The sequence below is a fragment of the Bos mutus genome, chromosome 16 (genome assembly GCF_027580195.1).
Source record: "Bos mutus isolate GX-2022 chromosome 16, NWIPB_WYAK_1.1, whole genome shotgun sequence".
In the NCBI taxonomy this organism is placed as follows: domain Eukaryota; kingdom Metazoa; phylum Chordata; class Mammalia; order Artiodactyla; family Bovidae; genus Bos; species Bos mutus.
Window position 1 is genome coordinate 59741509 of NC_091632.1, and position 15860 is coordinate 59757368.

Here is a 15860-nt window from a genome sequence, read left to right on the forward strand (position 1 = left end):
AGGGGGCGGGAGGAGGGAGGGAGGTTCAAGAGGGAGCGGACACATGTATACCTATGGCTGACTCATGTTGATGTTTGGCAGAAACCAACACAATACTGTAAAGCAATTACTCTTCAATTAAAAATAAATAAATTAAAAATAACCCCCCCAAAATTGATTCATTTTCTATTGAGATGATAATAATAACTGCTAATATGTGTTGACTATTGTCTACTATATCACTGGTATCTATTCATTTTATGTGCAATTCTCATCTAATGCTCACAGTCACCCTACAAGGTACTATTACACTATCCCACTAGCAGGCATGCGATGGATGAAACAAACATGTAAACAGAACACAAAAGTATAGAAACAGAACAACATAAAACAATGTTGTTCTCTCCGATCCAATGGAGAGAGCATTTCACCTCACTGAGGAAAAGACAGATTAGTTAATATTAATGCTAGAATAACTATACATTTGGAAAAACAAAATACAATTAGATCCTAAAATAGCTCTCTAAAATCTTAGATCTATTAAAGATTAAAATGTTAAAAAGAAAAGAAAAAAGTGAGATGGAAGAAAAAATATTTTTTAAAAGATAGATTTACTATTTTTAAGTTTAAAATTCTGTATAGTCCCTTTCTTTAGTTCTCTTAATCCAATGGGGTAATTGAGCCAAATTTCACGAGGAAGACCTTTCCCCACCCCCCTTCTCTTTCACCTTTTTCCCCATTCCCTTGGGCTGGACACAGCCGCTGGAGAAAGAAGAGTTGGCATGTCCTGCAGGAAAAATTTGGCCATCTGTACCCACAAGATTTGTGATGTACAAGGGAACTGAGCAAATAAGCAAATATACTGCAGTCAATGGAAGACAGGCTTCCTTACAAGGAAAGAGGAAAACCAAGGGGAAAAGCCCATGACATTGGACTACAATTAAAGGTATAGGTATGAACTCATGATTATTTATATAAATAGGCAGATATAAAAGTAAGTATACATATGTACATTCTATATATGTGTGTGTGTATATATACCTATATGTATATACACACATTTATATATAATTTCCATCTTCTGTATGATGATAGGACCTAAAAACAATGAGGCCTTAGTAGCAATGATCACAGTTAATATCTAGATCTTTGTTTCTAAGTACCATTCTCCACTAAAAAGAACCAGAGATGCTTGGAGAAATGACTGAGTACAGGGCTTAGGCAGGCAAAGTGCAAAATGAGCTGAGAATATGTCGTTATGAAAGAATATAAGAAAGTGTTCAAACAATCACAAAGTGAAAGTGAAGTCGCTCAGTTGTGTCCGACTCTTTGCAACCCCATGGACTGCAGCCCACCAAGCTCCTCAGTCCATGGAATTTTCCAGGCAAGAGTACTGGAGTGGGTTGCCATCTCCTTCCCCAGGTGATCTTCCCAACCCAGGGACTGAACCCGGGTCTCCCACACTGCAGTCAGACGCTTTACCGTCTAAGCCACCAGGGACATGTTAAAAGGACACAAGTCAGCTTGAAGTAACCCATTTTCATAGGCCATTTCTAGGATAATTTGGAGAATCAAAACAAAAATAACACAATCTTACTTATGTGAAAAGTGTATGCCTGCATATCTAGACAAAAACTGAAAGAATAATTTTATTAGCAGTTATGCTGTGATGGATGGAGAGAAACACAGTGGAAACAACTTTTAACATCATTCTTTTATACTACAAATATAGTAGCTTCACTGCTGCTGCTGCTGCTGCTAAGTCACTTCAGTCATGTCCGACTCTGTGCGACCCCATAGACGGCAGCCCACCAGGCTCCCCTGTCCCTGGGATTCTCCAGGCAAGAACACTGGAGTGGGTTGCCATTTCCTTCTCCAATGCATGAAAGGGAAAAGTGAAAGTGAAGTCGCTCAGTCGTGTCTGACTCTTCGTGACCCCATGGACTGCAGCCTACCAGGCTCCTCCGTCCATGGGATTTTCCAGGCAAGAGTACTGGGGTGGGTTGCCATTGCCTTCTCTGAGTAGCTTCACTATAAAACTTAAAAATTGTAAAGCCATAAAAATTAACATAATGGAGACTATGTAACAACATAGAAAACTGGTTATAGTGAGTTAAAGAAAGAAATGTTCTAAGAACCTGGCTATGCCCCAACATGTGTGCATGTGTTGAACATGGACTAAAGATCCAGCTATCACATAATTCAGTAGTGTGAAAACAGGACCCTTGTCCATTCATGATAAATCTTTTCCTTATCCTATATTCCAGTCCTGGTTACAGACTATACTATTTCCTGGAACCTTAAGCTTAGCCTCATCTTTCCTCCCGATCCAATGCTATCTCTAAAATGCCATGTGCATGACTGGTGTTCTCGTTCAGGTCATTATTAACTCACACCATTCACCTTTTCACCTTCTCATTACAACCTTTACACTGTCACTAAAGCTGTCTCCGTATACAACCATTTTCAGCAGGTTTCTACTGACTACACACACACACAAATTCATATTCAATCTATACAAAAATCAGCTCAAAGTGGACTACAGACCTAAAAATAAAAGCTAAAAACGTTAATAACACTTCCAAAAGAAAATCTGAGAGGCAATCTTCAAAACCCTACGCTCAACAAAGATCTCTTAAGGTAAGAGAAGGTACAGAAAGTACAAACCATGTAAGAATAATAGGTAAACTAAATTTCATCAAAATAAAAATGTATACCTCAAAAACCACCATCAAGAAAATGAAAAGGCAGGGCACGGACTGAAGAAAATAATCACAATACAAATATTCAACAAACTACTTGTATCCAGAATATATAAAGAACTCTTAAAAGTTCAATAACAAGAAGAAAACCCAAGTCAAAAACAGGCAAAAGACTTGAAAAGACATTTCACAGAAGCTATATGGATGGAAGATAAACACATGAAAAATACAGGTTCAGACCAAATGAGACACCGCTACACAACCACCAAAATGGCTAAAATTAAAGACTAACACTATCATCAGTTGATAAGGATGTGAAGCCTCTAGAACTTTCATATATAATTACTGGGAATGTAAAACAGTACAACTCTGAAAACGATTTGGTAGTTTCTCTTCAAGTTAAACATAAGCTCACCATGTGACCCAGCAATTCTGAGTATTAACCCAAGAGACATGAAAACATGTTTCTACACAAAGAGTTATACACCAATGTTCACAGAAGCTTCATCCATAATGGGCAAAAAAACTAGAAATAACCCCAATGTCCATTAACAAACAAATGAATAAATGCATTGTGATATACCCATAAAACAGAAACTACTCAGCAATAAACAGGAACAAACTACTCACATATACAACATGGATGACTCTCAAGAATATTACGCTGAGCAAAACAAGCCAGACACAAAAGCGGACATGTTGTATAGTGCCATTTGTTTTAAATTTGTGACAAAAGCAGATCAGTGGTTGCCTGGGGCTAGCAGCAGGAGGGGGAACTGAAGGGTACAAGTGTGCAATAGAACTTTTTAGGGGATGAAATATTTTGTATCTTGATTGCAGTGGTAGTTACATGGTTGTCAAATACCTAAAGCTATACACTTAACATTTTATACACAAATTACATCTCAATAAAGTTAATTTTAAAAGAAAATAAAATTGAGAGACTCAAAAATGTTTATTCCACACTGGTTACTGAGGTCCTGTAATGCTTCTGATACTGCCCTGGCCCCCACACTGTGTGTTCAGGGTAAAGGTATTTGGCCGCCTGCAAAATTTTATTTGGTAGTACAAAGTTTAGGTGCATATTATTAGTTCTCTTTTATAAGAATCATCCTGTTTCAACACTGTTCCAAATTATTTTTAAATTTTTCAAATAAGATTTGTACATTAAAAATGTACAAACTGTATTGTTCATATAAAAAAAAATTCAAGAATGAAAACAACTTAAAGGTCCATTAAAGGGGACTAAGTAAATACATTCCATCCATCTGTACAATGGAAACCAAGCAGCTCTGCACACACCCATATCTACAACCTGTAATTCTCACTGCAGTCAGAATTACCTTCTAAAAACTTAAAGCAGGTATCATAGTCTTGACAAAAACAAATGAGCAAATAAACAAACCTGTTAATGCCTTCTCATCACACTTAAAAATGAAATCCTTTGCCTTGGCCCTGTTCCACCTAGCTCTTGCCCATCTAATCCCTTTCACCTCCCATGCTCCATCTACACTGGCCTTCCTAAAGCCCCTGGAGCCTCTTTCCTCTGATCTTCATCAGCCAGTCCCTTTGCGTCATTCCGGTCTCCATCTTGGAGGTGGAAGGAAGGTTCAAGAGGGAGGGGATATATGTATACCTATGACTGATTCATGGTGATGTTTGGTGGAAACCAAAACCATATTATACAGCAATTATCTTTCAATTTAAAATAAATAATTTTTTTGCTTGTTTTTTTTACATTTACTATTTACACAATTTTTTATTGAGATAAAATTGATGGAACATAAATTTTGCCAATTTGACCATTTTAAATTGTACAATTTAGTTATTTTTAGTACATTTTGCAACAATCACCACTAACAGCAGAACACCGTCAACATCTAGAAAACAAACCCCAGATCCATTAAGGAATTTTTAATGGGCATGCCTCATGGCAGGGTGCATATCTCTTCCAGCTAAAATTGGAAGATCTCAGGCTGTGAAATCCATCAGGCTCTTCCAGGTGCCCCTCTCTTATAACTCATGATACAAATACTACTTCACTCACAACTTGTTTTTCATAAATACAAGAAAGATTAACAATAATATGAACTTCAGAAGTATTCTGAATATTAGAACAGTTAATATACATTAAATTAAAGAGAATTTTTTTTTAAGTCACCTCTTCAGAGACCTTTCCTAAGCACCTAATCTAGTCATTTTTTTTTTTTACCATATAACCCTACTTTAGTATTCTCTCTCTCTCCCCTTCTATCTTCCTTACTTGAACCTGAGCACCATAGGAGCAGAGACCTTGTCTGTTTTGTTCACTGCTGTATTCCCAGGAGAGAGACTAGGCACTCAATTAACACCTCTCAAATAAATGATCTCCAAGATATGTTGTTAAATGGGGGAAAAGGAAAAAAAGGATATTATACTGTTATTAGTTTACTATAATTTGAATAATAAACTGTAAAATAAAATATATACACACATTATATATATGCTTGTACTCACATAAAATCTCTGGAAAGATATTTAAGAAACTGGTATTACTGTTGCCTTTAAGGAGAGGAACAAGTGGGTTGAAGGGCAAGGTTAGAGAGATTGATACTCAACCTTTATTCTTTTTGAATTTTGTACCATGTGCATATGGCATCTACTTTTAAAAGTAATCTAAAATATATATAAGCCATTACTCATAAAACAGCGATATTTACCATAATTAGAAAATGGGAGATGATCTCCTCTTACAGCTTTACAGATTTCCAGCTTTACTGCACCTTTGAATAGAGTGTCAGAAGTTGATACCAGTTCTTAAACTCTCTCATTTTTGCTACCTACACTTATTTATCATCATAAAAATGACACTTTTATTAGTCAGTATGTCAGTGTTTACATCATTGAAAATGCTTTCCAACAAACTGACCCATCTTCTATTTTTTTTCTCCCTGATCAACACACATAGCTCTTACTCTGCATACAAATCATACTGGCTAACACAGGAAAAGTCAGAAGGTAACATTCACTCAAAAGAATAGGCTCAAGAAACAACAGAAAATTACTGAAATATCATAAGGGTGATTTTAAAAATTACTCAAGCCTATTTGGATACAATGACATTTTATGGTAACAGCAAGGTTCCATCATGTGAATTGAGAACAAAATAAACAATAACCAACACAAAAACCCATTAATAAGCTAAAAACTAAAACCTAATTTTTAACTGAGTTGAATTTTTTCAAAATTAAAGATAGAAAATCAATATTTTTTCAAAGTACCCTTAAATTCAACCTGACAAATTTGCAGTTTACTTGAGTAAAAGTATCAAATAAAGGATACTGATTAGCCACTGAAAATTCAGCTTCACTATAAATTAGTCTAAATATTGAAGCTCACCAAGTGATTCACACACTCCAAATACTACATCCTCAAATGTATTTCCAACCAAAAAGCTGTGTATCAGAGAGGGGAAAAAAAGTGAAGAGTAAGGCTTCAAAATTATCTTCTGACAGAACTGGCATTAAACTATTGAGATCTGGAAAAGCCAAAATACACAAATACACATATGAAAACAAATCAGTTCAGTCATAATAAAAATAATTCAAAACAGCCTAAACATGTTCAAACAACCAGAAACTCATAAAGGACTGTGTTAGGAAATGTTTATTGTGGTAATGTGAATAACACTGCAAATCTACATATGCTTCAAAAACATTTGTTGAAAACAGATCTGATAGTTATGTGAATTTTAAACCTTTTATCTTACATTGAAAAATTACACTAATGAAGACAACTCTGAATAAAAAAATACGCTGTTTTTTGTTTTTTTTTTTTTAAAAAAGAGCTCTTGCAAGTAATAATGTCTATGGTTAAATGCCAAAACACACATGTAACTATTAGGCTGTATTTACTATCAATCCAATTACTCTCTCTTCAGTTTCTTGTTTGCATTAGGATGGCAAATGAAGTACAAAATTTCAATTTCAAATGTGCATATAACATTAACTGTGCCCTTTTTTTTTTTTGGCATGTACCACAAGTAAATTATTTGAGTATTCTTTAAAAGAAGAACTATTTTTGTTAAGAATAAGCAGTGAGCTACCTTCAGTGAAAATTTTACCTTTTAAATCACTAGATTACATAGTCATTATTTTACCTTGCTAGATAAATGATAATCAGCAGTTTTTTATAGCCAGGTCAATTAGATACAAATCCTAAATGCTGAGCCTGAAGTCTTAACCATTTATCAAACAATTCTCATTCTTCTTTATATTCAAAACACCTCTTTCAAACAAATAAAGTGACTGTTGAATAGGATGGGGAGTTATTCTAAACTTTGCTTCATAGTATCTTAAACTACTTACTCAGAAACACAATTATCGATACAAATCCCACTGTAATTGTTTCATTCTGTCTCCTTGCCACATGGCACAGTGCCACATAATGTACTTTTTGCAGTCTGACATACTCAATGTCTTAGAAACAGCTTTGAAAACTGGCTCATGGCCTATTTGCAACTGATACTAGAGCTTAAATACCTTTCCAGCAAAGTTATACTAACTTCAAAATACTCTGGGATCAACCATTAAAATGTTTTTGTTTCGGTCACAACACTAATGAACACCAAATGTTAGAATTTGTTTTAACGATCTAATACATCAAGGATTTTCTTAAAAGGAAAGGCTGGATCAGCTATCCATTATATAATGAAAGGCAGATTAGTTAGTACTGATACAGATAATACTTGAAAGATTTAATACTTAAGTGTAGAATCAAGCATTAAAAAGTTAAGTTCATAAAGTCTGCTCAATTAGCCATAATACTCTTTCCCTATAAAAATACCAAATTCCTGGCTTCTGAGTGACATTTGAAAGCCTCCTTCCCTCCATTCCTAAAATAGCCAATTAACCTTTGCCTTGATTTCCCCATTTCTACAAAACAGGTGATCCTACACCATGCTTCGCTTACCACAAGGAATATACAATATCAAAGAAAGTGAAAGGAGCTGGAGGAAACCTGAACACATCAGGTCTATTAAAGCCTGGGAAGAACACTGGTTTGACAAGATTTTAGGAAACAAATGCATAAATGCTATTTTTAAAACACAAAAATAAAGAGTAGAAGAATGCTGCTTTCAAATTGTGGTGCTAGAGAAGACTCTTGGGAGTCCCTTGGACAGCAAGGAGATCAAACCAATTAATCCTAAAGGAAATCAACCCTGAATATTCACTGGAAGGATTGAAGCAGAAGCTTCAGTACTTCAGTCAAAGTACTCCAATACTTTGACCACCTGATGCAAAGAAACAACTCATCAGGAAAGACCCTATGCTGGGAAAAATTGAAGGCAAAAGCAGAGGGGACAACAGAGGACGAGATGGTTGGATGGCATCACTGACTCAATGTACATGAGCCTGAGCAAGCTCTGGAAGATGATGAAGAACAGGGAAGCATGAGTGTGCTACAGTCCATGGGGTCACAAAGAGTAGGACACAATTGAGTGACTGAACAACAACAACAAAGCAATTTCTGTCAGACACTGTATGTGTGAGAGTACTAGTTACTTGGGTGAAAAGGGAAGGTATGAGGTTTAAAAAACAGAAACGTAGGTATTACTCTTCTCTAAAGCAGCTATACCTGATAAGACAAATAGTGCTCAGTTCATATTTAAGCCTTCTGCTATAGTTATATTTGAATGTAATAGATGATTCCTTATTTTTCAAAAAGATGACAGGTTTTGTTTAATAAATATCACAGTGAATTCAGACTTTTTAAAAATGTAACTATTTAGGGACTTCAAACAACCAAGGTACTAAGAAGTATCCCAAAAGGCTTTAAAGAATGGTTGCATATAACCATTAATATGAATTGGTGTCTTGATCTGTGAAATAATCGAACTCAAACTCGACTAAAGTTTGAATCTTCAGAACTCCTTAGATCACAGCATTGGACAAACTGGGCAAGGAGTTTTCATGACCTACAGAGACCAGTACAAGGCACATGTAAGCACTATACAAATTTTTGTTAAATATACCTTTAAATACACATTTGCAAATAAAGGTTGTTGTTATAGAATCCTATTACAAAAGAAAATTATTTTAAAGAAAGTGTGGTAAAAAGCTTTCATTTTTCTTTATTTACTTACTTATTGAAAGGTAGAGTGGCTTTATTAAAATGAGACAAAGTAGACTTGAGAATAAGGAATATTGCCAGGGGTAGAGAGGAACACTACATAATGACAAAGGGGCTGATTCATCAAAAAGACACAGCAATTCTAAATATGCATGCCCATTCAAAAAAGAGATTCAAACTATATGAAGCAAAACTGGAGAGAATGAAAAAAGAAACAGACAAATTCACATTTCCAACTGTGACTTCAATACTTTTTTACAGTAATTGATAGCATAAGCAGACACAGAATCCATAAGGGTGAGATCAATCATGGGAAGGCAAATGAAACATTATATTCATAAAAGAAAGATTTATAGATGAAACTTGCATTTATTCCAATTCACAAATGAGTACATGTTCATTGATTTAGTCATTCATTCATTCAAACATTTACTAATAGCTTATTTTCCTAGCACTGGGCTAGGTATTAAGAGATAAACACGATAAAATAAGAGATAATTAAGATAAAATCTGTGACCCAAGACTAATCAGGTACTCTGCTCACTTTTGAATTTATTAAGAATTTAAAGAAAATGTGACACTTACATAGTATTTAACTAAATGGTGTAACTATGCACAGTAATGTGGTTTTGTTGCTGTCATCATATTTTAAAGAACCCTTCTAAATGTATTGCAAATAAAAGCTGAAGGCTGGTGAAACAGACAGACAAGTGTATCCAAACACATTTTCTCATTACTCTTCTCTCAGAACCGAGCAGCTAATTAAAGAATGTTGGATATGAAAGCCTGGCTGTGGTGGTTAAACTTGAAAGAAACTAATATGGTTTTCGGTTATCAAATAATTTGATCACTATGAGAAAAATGAACAGGAGTAATTTGAAGCATGCAATTTGCCTCTTTTCTCTGAAGCAGATTTATGGTTGCTCTTATATCCTCACATTTTTGTTGTGGGTAGGCTATACTTTTCAACCCGCATCTTAGCATTATGACACAGAAATCTTCTAACTTGACCTTATATCTACGTAGCTTCATAACCTCTAGATTATATTATTTGACTTGGAGACACCATGCACACAAAACAATGGATACAAATAAAATAGTCAAATAAATGGTCTTTAAAAGAAAACTCTCATATAGAAATTTTTAAAGCTTTAAGTGTATATATCCTTTTCTTTTTTGGTGTATAGAAATAAAATTTATTTTCATACTATAGCACAGGAGACATACAATCAATATGTTTTCCTAGAGTGTATAATATATAAATTATTCACATTAAAAAAAAAAAGAACAGAAAGCCTCATATGCAGGAGGTATTTAAAAATGTATACCTAATTTTGAATTGGTGTTTTTGACAGTATACACAACTAGCTTACAAAGCTGAATGAGTATGATGATACATATTTGAAAAAAGTACACATATGGGCCCACTCCAGGTACTTAATTCAGTACACAGATAACTCGTTCTTCACTTTGGTCACTGCAATTCCAGGTGCTGAGGCATATGTGGATCTGAAAGGTGCTTCCAGGAGTATTATTTATTACATTGGCATTTTAAAGATTCCTGTTTCTTCTATTCTCCTTTATAGCGAGGGGTCCTTTTCTCTTTAAAAGCAAGAAGACCTTCAAGTCTGTCTTTTGTTGGAATGGTCTGAGCATAACATGCTTCTTCTATGGCTAATCCTGTTACTAAATCAACCTCCATTCCTAGATTAATTGCTAATTTTGCCACTCTCATTGCAACAGGTCCCTGAGGTAAAAACTCTCTTGCTAGGTCCAAGGCCTTTCTGTAGGCAGCGTCCCCCTCCTGGTTCTGTTCTAGAACATGGCTGATCAAGCCCACTGACTTGGCTTCTTGGCCATCAAGCACACGTGCAGAGAAGATGAGCTCTTTCCCTAGAGACATCCCAATGGCACGTGGCAGTCGCTGTGTTCCCCCAATTTCATTAATCATTGCTCTTATTTTGGAGACAAAAGGACCAACTTCACTGGAACTCATTTTGGCTCTTTCCTTAAGATCAGCACCAGCACAGAATATCCCCGGGACTTCATTTCTGACTATTATGGTCCGTACTTTCTTATCAGATTTTAAAGCATCCACAGCTCTTGAAAGCATTTTTATAAGATTTTTACTCAGTGAATTTTTGGCATAGGCTCTGTTTATTCCAAGCACCACAATTCCTCGGTTTTCCTCCTCCAGGTACCACACCCGCAGCTCGTCCTGTCTTCACCTCTGCGCTGTAGCCCCTCTGCCAGGCCGCTCCCCCAGCCGCGGGCGTCCAGCCCCGGGCCCATATCGAGACGACCCGCGGGCACGTCCAGGAGCCGGGCAGCCTGCACCTGGCGCCTAGCCGCGTACAGCAAGCGGCCACCAAGCGGGCACGGCTGGCTTGCAAAGTGCCCAAGGCCCCAGGTGCCGCGGAAGCTGCCACCGCCATGTTGTCTCAGTCTATATATCCTTTTAAGAACAGACAGTACTTACCAAACGAATCCTCTCCCTCTGCACTGTCATAGCAATTTGAACCAGCAACATATTTCCAAATATTTAGGTAATGAGATAGTACAATCTTGGGAAAAGTCTCTCAAATGGCTAGACTTCTCTACTCCTTGCTAGACTACTCCACGGGAAAAAATTAGTTTGTGTCTATCCTGAAATTGATTTTTTTAATTTTTTAATTGTAGTAGAATATACATATAAAATTTAACATCTGAACCACTTCTAAGTGTACGGCTCAGTGGTGTTAAATACAAGCACACTGTGTACAGTGTGGACACACTGTGTCCAGAACTTTTCATCCTGTAAAACTGAAAGTCTACACTCATTAAACAATAAATGAAACCACCATTTTACTTTCTATCTCCATGACTCTGACTACTCTAGCTACCTAATGAGTAGAATTATACAGTATTTGCCTTTTTGTGATCAGCTTATTTCATTTAGCATGTCTTCAAGGTTGTATAGCATGTGTCAGAATTTCCTTCCTTCTTAAGGCTGTATAATATTCTATTGTATGTATATACTGCATTTTGTTTAACCCATTCATCCACTGATGGACACTTGGGTTGCTTCCTTTGTCTATCACGAATAATGCTGCTATGAATGTAAATTAAATGACTCATTTAAAGTACATATTACTAAATTATTCAATGATGAATATGAAAGGTAAGAAAAACACCAAAACAAATTATCACTTGGTTTTCTAATAAAGGGTGCTCATTTCCATTCAATAGACTGGTAATGCCTGCCAATGCAAGAGACACAGGTTCAATCCCTGATCTGGGAAGATCCCACATACCACACAGCAACTGAGCCCGTGTGCCACAACTACTGAGGCGTGTGGGCTCTAGAGCTCATGTTCCACAAGAGAAGCCACCGCAACGAGAAGCCCCTGCAGCACCGCAACTAGAGAAAAGCCTGTGCAGCAACCAAGACCCAGCACAGCCAAACAACAAATAAATAAATAAAATTATTTTAAAAAACTGGTACATATACACAATGGAGTATTACTCAGCCATTAAAAAGAATACATTTGAATCAGTTCTAATGAGGTGGATGAAACTGGAGCCTATTATACAGAGTGAAGTAAGCCAGAAGGAAAAACATAAATACAGTATACTAACGCACATATATGGAATTTAGAAAGATGGTAACAATAACCCGGTGTATGAGACAGCAAAGAGACACTGATGTATAGAACAGTCTTATGGACTCTGTGGGAGAGGGAGAGGGTGGGAAGATTTGGGAGCATGGCAATGAAACATGTAAAAATATCATGTAGGAAACGAGTTGCCAGTCCAGGTTCGATGCACGATGCTGGATGCTTGGGGCTGGTGCACTGGGACGGCCCAGAGGGATGGTATGGGAGGGAGGAGGGAGGAGGGTTCGGGATGGGGAACACATGTATACCTGTGGCGGATTCATTTTGATATTTGGCAAAACTAATACAATTATGTAAAGTTTAAAAATAAAATAAAATTGGAAGAATAAAAAAAAAAAAAAAAAGAAACCTACACACAGTAAAAAAATAAAATAAAAATAAAAATAAAAAACTGGTAAACAGAACACAGCAAAAGGCCCGCATATATTTGAATTGTCACTAAGTTCTCTATCTTTCATAATTAGTTTTAAAAGTCTACCAGGTCAATTGAACAATGCCTAATTTTTATATCTAAAATTAACACATATCAAGAATTTATCATGCAGGAGTATTCAGAAATCTTTTTTCCACAGCAGATATTCTTATAACTTTATGGGGAAGCTTAAAACGATGACTGATTTTTTTTTTTTCCTGAAACATCCTTATAACCTCACTGAATGACATTTTTCTCAAATTCCATATTTCAAAGAGAAAACACAATACACTCTTTGACAAGCATTTAATTATATAATCAATGAAAGCTATTTAAAGGTTTAAAATATCCAGAAGGAGGAACTATTATTAAGTCTTGAATAATATTAAGTAAAAGCTTTTCTATTTAGACAAAGGTACTCATGAAGTGAACGTAATACATGTATGCCTATATGTCAGAGCACTTCTTCATCTTCCAGTTAATAATACGTTATTATGTGTTCAATAATCCTAAAACCATGACTATGTTGTAACATTCAATTTTCATACCAAAGTGTCATTATTGTGTAGCATTTAGCTATGCACCTTACGGTCTCCTCCTAAGAGCACTGCTCCAAGCAAATGCACTGTGGGCTTGGTCCCCACAGTCACTCAAAATTCTTTCAAGAGGGTTCCAGAGTGTTTACTCGGCTGCCACTGGAAAATAGGCAGTATCTCCACAGAGCATATGGAAAGAGGTCCAAAATTCATTGCTTCATTAAAAAGTCAAATTGCAAGACAATTCTGAAAATACATGCCAGAAAATATTAACCGTAGTTTCTTGGAGTCAGACTGGAAAGGTGGGTCGAAAAAAGGACTTCTTATTTTCATTTAACATTCATTTAACATTTTTAAGGCAGTAAAACTATTCTGTATGAAACTACAATGATGTATATATGATATTATGCAGTCATCAAAACTCACAGACTTGTACAACACAAAAAGTTAGCAATAGGAGAAACTGCCGGGGTGGGGATGGAAGTGGGAAAAGAATATGGGAATTTTCTGTATTTCCACTCAATTTTCCTATAAATCTAAAAATGCTCTAAAAAATAAGTATGCTAAATAAAAAAGAAATCTGTACTTTTAGTTTCAAATGACAAGTTCATGCAGGATAATAAAAAACAAATTTTAAAACTTCTAAGAATGCTAAATCACATGATAAATGCAGATTTGGGAGATGAAATCAACACATGCCATGTTATTACAGGGCTTTCTATTCAATATTAGATATTTTGCTGTTTAAAGCAGGCTAGCTCCAGTACTCTTGCCTGGAAAATCCCATGGACACAGGAGTCTGGTAGGCTGCAGTCTATGGGGTCTCGAAGAGTCGGACACGACTGAGCGACTTCACTTTCTCTTTTCACTTTCATGCACTGGAGAAGGAAATGGTCACCCACTCCAGTGTTCTTGCCTGGAGAATCCCAGGGACAGAGGAGCCTGGTGGGGCTGCCGACTATGGGGTCGCACAAAGTCGGACACGACTGAAGCGACTTAGCAGCAGCAGCAGCAGCATCCAGAATATAAAAATGTACATTTTTACATATAAATATGTATTAACATATAAAATATGCTATGTTAAGTATAACATAGTACATATTTTATATGTATATAAATTATATATATAATACATGTGTATATTTTATACACATATGTATATGTGTATTTTATATACATATAAAATACATAGTATACAAAATAGTACATATTTTACATATAAATATGTACTGCTGCTATTGCTAAGTCGCTTCAGTTGTGTCCGACTCTGTGCGACCCCATAGACGGCAGCCCACCAGGCTCCCCTGTCCCTGGGATTCTCCAGGCAAGAACACTGGAGTGGGTTGCCATTTCCTTCTCCAATGCATGAAAGTGAGAAGTGGAAGTGAAGTCGCTCAGTCATGTCCGACTCTTAGTGACCCCAGGGACTGCAGCCCACTAGGCTCCTCTGTCCATGAGATTTTCCAGACAAGAGTACTGACATAATATAAAAATGCACTGACATAAAAATGTAATTATATATGAACTAAGAGATAATAACTACCCTATATAGGTGTGGGCTTCCCTGGCAACTCAGTGGTAAAGAATCCATCTGCCAATGCAGGATATACGGGTTTGATCCCTGAGTGGGGAAGATCCCCTGGAGAAGCAAATGGCAACCCACTTCATTATTCTTGCCTGGGAAATCCCATGGACAGAGGAACCTAGAGGGCTAAGTCCATGGTGTTGCAAAAGAGCCGGACATGACTTAGTGACTGAACAACAATATATAACATTGTTGTTTCTATCATCTCCCTAAGGCGCCTTTTTAGACATTTTCCCCCAATCATGCTCACCCATGAAATTTTAATGCCACCAATATACTCTCTAATCTTTTATATTATTACAAAGTCACTCCCCCCACACACATGTATACATTGTATCATTAATTTCCTGTTTCTCTATCTTACAGGCAAAAAGGATGCACTCAACTCTAATCAGCCCCTTTAAAATTTTAACTGTGGTACTCCAAATTGCACATAATAAGGTCCAGAGAACAGGTACTAAAAGTATGGATAAATACTGTCAAATCACTTACCGATGATTCTATTTTAAAACCTAGTCTATTTAAAATATGCTTGAATTACACTAGGAGGAGAAAAAGGGAGAACATATAAATTATTACAACTTTTTTGATGTTTTTAGCACAAACATTTAGGTGTTTAGCCTAGAAAGCTGAGTGAAAAGAACGAGCATAAGGAAAAGCTCTATGTTTTCTAGTGAAATATTTCCTTATCAAAAAATTTGTATAGGAGGTAAAAAATGGAGAGGCACAGAAATGCATTCCAACATTCCAGAAAAGGGATTTCCTTAAGAAAACATTACTAAATATTACAGCATGTACAAGTGTGCCAGGAAATCTACTGATTATAACCAGGAGTATGCAGGAAAAGTTGAGATTTAGGAAAGTGTAACTTGTACTCAG

The 15860-nt window shown here is 36.2% G+C and overlaps 1 protein-coding gene and 1 pseudogene across 2 annotated transcripts in view; both read right to left on the reverse strand.

Moving 5' to 3' along the window:
• DISP1 (dispatched RND transporter family member 1) overlaps positions 1–15860 on the reverse strand; it is a 227440-nt gene that overhangs the window by 155199 nt on the left and 56381 nt on the right. The window lies entirely within an intron of this gene.
• LOC102272688 (methylglutaconyl-CoA hydratase, mitochondrial pseudogene) lies at positions 10093–11227 on the reverse strand (annotated as a pseudogene).